General features: G+C 39.4%; 1 pseudogene; it reads right to left on the bottom strand.

Annotated features, from left to right (window-relative positions):
* Nucleotides 1-2,988: 2,988 nt before the first annotated feature.
* LOC106699279 lies at nucleotides 2,989-3,451 on the bottom strand (annotated as a pseudogene).
* Between the last annotated feature and the right edge of the window lie 561 nt (nucleotides 3,452-4,012).

A 4,012-nucleotide genomic window follows, 5' to 3' on the forward strand; every position in this document is an offset into this window, starting at 1 on the left:
AAACGTTTCTGTCAGTGATGGCCTGGTGCTGTAACACGCCACGGCCTGGCACAGGTAACGCTCAGCAAGAAAGGAGCAGAGAGGGAGGAGCTGCGGCTGCTTTCAGGAGGCTGCTCACAACTTAGTTTTTTCTGTTTCCACAAAATGAAAAAGAGAATAGAAATGTTGGATTCAGCATTACCTTTCTGATGAATTTCTCATACCTGATTACACAAGAAAGGAGGGGAACACAGATTTTCTGCTTTCGAGACATCACATAATTAAAAACTAACTTATCATCTGTTCCCATTCAAAGTCACGAAAAGGCCTGCGTAAAACTTAACAGAGATTCGGATGTGCCTAGTGGCCACTTGTTTTAAAAAACAGAAATAAATAAACACACAGCTGCTCCCAGAGGTACCTCCTGCTCTCCTAATTTTTTGGACTTGGCAGTGCTCCGCTCTACTGCTAGGTCAAAAGAAAAGCTAGAGAAAACTCACACTCAGGCTAATTTGCAGATGCAAAGGAGCTCTCTGCTTTCATCATTAAAAAGCACTCTGTTCATTTTAATGCAGCCCACAGGAGTTGCTTTAGTAGCAGTGGCTCTCCGTGCTTGTGTGTTCTCATAGTTAAAAAAAAAATAATAATAAAAGTAAAAAGCAGATGGCCGGCCAGCCAGCCTACGGACTGTCAGCAACGCAGCTTTCTGAGAAATCAGGGTCAGGAAGGAGGAGGAGGCAGAAGAGGACACAGGCACACACACACAAAGAGGAGAAATTTGCTGATATCACTGTAGCTCCTGCTGGGTGGACTCACACAGTGGTTGACTTGGAGATCTCAGGAGCCAGGGTACCCCTGGCCAGATACCAGATTTCAACTCCTCACATCCATAAGGAACACACTCAAGAAGCAGACTCAGTGAGCACCAAAGCCCCACTGAAGCAAGTCCTACCCCATAAGGGTGTCTCCAGCACAGCAGTTCTTCCACTGTAGACACAGCGGGTCCTCGCAGTCAGCCAAAAATGCGGAGACAAAGAAACATGTCACAAATGAAAGAAATGGAGGAAAGCAAACTAATGGAGGACATAGAGTTCAAAACCACAGTTATAAGGTTACTCAAGAACCTTCTACGAACCTCCGAGGAACTTAGTGAGACCTTCAAGGATCTTAATGAGAATGCAAAAAAAAATGGAAAAGGTCCAGTCAGAAATTAAACATACACTGACTGAAATTAAAAATAATATACAGAGATCCAACAGCAGACAAGAGGATCCCAAGAATCAAGTCAAAGATTTGAAATACGAAGAAGCAAAAAACACCCATCCGGAAAAGCAAAACGAAAAATGAATCCAAAAATATGAAGATAGTGTAAGGAGCCTCTGAGACAACTTCAAATGTACCAACATCCGAATTATCGGGGTGCCAGAAGAAGAGAGAGAACAAGATACTGAAAGCCTATTAGAAGAAATCATGACAGAAAACGTCCCCTACCTGATGAAAGAAATAGACTTACAAGTCCAGGAAGCGAAGAGAACCCCAAATAAGAGGAATCCAAAGAGGACCACACCAAGACACATCATAATTAAAATGCCAAGAGCTAAAGACAAAGAGAGAATCTTAAAAGCAGCAAGAGAAAAACAGTTAGTTACCTACAAGGGAACACCCATACGATTGTCAGCTGATTTCTCAACAGAAACTATGCAGGCCAGAAGGGAGTGGCAAGAAATATTCAAAGTGATGAATAGCAAGAACCTACAACCAAGATTACTCTACCCAGCAAAGCTATCATGTAGAATTGAAGATCAGATAAAGAGCTTCACAGACAAGAAAAAGCTAAAGGAGTTCATCACCACCAAACCAGGATTATATGAAATGCTGAAGGATATTCTTTAAGAAGAGGAAGAAGAAGAAAAAGGTAAAGATAAAAATTATGAACAATAAAGTGACAACAAATAAATATCTATCAACAAGTGAACCTAAAAATTAAGTCAGAATAAACTGGTGAATATAATAGAAGCAGGGGCATAGAAAGGGAGTGGACTGACAATTCTTGGAGGGAAGGAGATGTGGGGGGTGCAGGAAGAGACTGGACAAAAATCTTACACCTATGGATGAGGACAGTTGCAGGGGGTAAGGGCATGGGGTGGGGTGGGAACCAGGTGAAGGGGAGCTATGGGGGGGGGGGGAGAGGAACATCTGTAATAATTTGAACAATAAAGATTTATTAATTTAAAAAAATAAAATAAAGTAAAAAAAATCAATAAAATATATTTTAAAAAAAGAAAAGAAAATGCACTCAAGCAGGAGCTGCCAGGGACAGCGAACCCCTCCAGCCTCTGAGAGAATACCCTGATGCCCTGTGCCCTTGGGTTTACCAGTGAGGCACGCCATGCCCATGCTCAGGCCTACAGAATGTATGGAGCTGCAAAGGCGCAGCTGGTGGGGTGAGTGGGAAAGGTGGGTTAGAATATTCAAAATGTTTTCAGGGAAAAGAGGCCATGAGTGCTGCCTTAGAAGCATATAGAGACCAATCTAAACACTTTTAACATAATGATTTGGTCATTTCTTGTATGCTGTATGCTGTATATCTACAATAACTAACTATGTTATTATTTGGTGAATAATAATAACATGATGCTTTTTTATTTTGTAATAAGCTCAAAAATGGAAGTACAAATTTAGTTAAACATTAAGTGCTGAATTTCCAATTCCCAAGTAGGTTGATGAATGTGAAGTTGCACAAAATGTCAGCATTTGCCAACCCTCAGAGCCATAAGGGACAAAGTGATATCAATTACTGAGTGAAAACCCCAACACACAGATCTGCTGAAGAAGCATGATAATGGACAACCAAATGAACTGCTATTTTGAGAACCCTGGACTTGAAGTTTATGATTTATCACATGCAGCTGTAGAGGTGCTTACATAACATTTACAGCCAGTGATTGCTCTTCTAAATTGATTTTGCCATTTTTTTTTCACACAAAAGTTCTTAGTTTATTAATCCTTTCACGAAAAATCTGCACAATCACCACATAAAGTCACTGAAGAATTTTTCCTCCTCTGTTGTCCCATCTCCAGCTCACTTTTACCAGCACCAACATTGACCTGTGCAGTCCCCCTGACTTCCTTCATTCTGTTCTGCATTTCTTTTGCTGTTTTCTTAAGGTGGTCTTCTTCTCATATAGGCCATGTCTTGCATATCTATGTTTGGGTTCATTTTTCTCTGTGTAATCTAAGGATTCATAAATCATGCCAAAGCCAGTGGTCTTGCCACCACCAAATGGGTTCTGAATCCAAACACAAAGATGACATCTGGTGTGGTCTTATATGTATTGGCTAGTTTTTCCCAAATTTCTATCTTAGGTACTATTGCCTTTCCAGGGTGAAGGACACCAATGATCATTTGTTTCCACTGAAGTAGTCTCTTGGTCATGAACTTCCTGGTCTAGATAGTTACTGTGTTGTTCATGATGAAGGCAACCAGGGAAGAAAACAACTTTGCCAATTTTTTATTTCAGGTTCTAGTGTTCATGCACAAAAAGTGAAGCAAAACCTATAATGCGTTTTGGTAATGAAAACAGAAATGGAGTCTGATTAAGCTGAAACACCTGACATTATTGTGAATCTTCCCATACATTTGGTTTAAAATATGAACTATAAATACTGTGATAATGCTGTATAAGCTTGTCGGAACATTGTGTATGTTACTAATTTAAGATGTCTAATTTAAAATTAAAATATGAAGCAGAAATGTAATTGGAGTTGGTTAAAGTGTAAATGGAAGTCATAATTTCACTTAAAGAAGTTGCATTATATACCAATTGAAATAGAAGCTGTATTTGTTAAAATTTATAAATTTTGAATATGCCAAGTATTAAACTACAAAATTTTTGTAATGAAGCTGATGTTGAACTAAAAACAAACAAACAGACAAAAACCATCATGGCCACTCTAGACTGCTCTCTTAGCTGTCCAACATTAATTGGGACTACTTAGTAAATCAATGTGTCTTATCAGTGGTATTGAACTT

This window comes from Myotis lucifugus, unplaced genomic scaffold, assembly GCF_000147115.1.
Source record: "Myotis lucifugus unplaced genomic scaffold, Myoluc2.0 scaffold_356, whole genome shotgun sequence".
Taxonomy (NCBI): Eukaryota; Metazoa; Chordata; class Mammalia; order Chiroptera; family Vespertilionidae; genus Myotis; species Myotis lucifugus.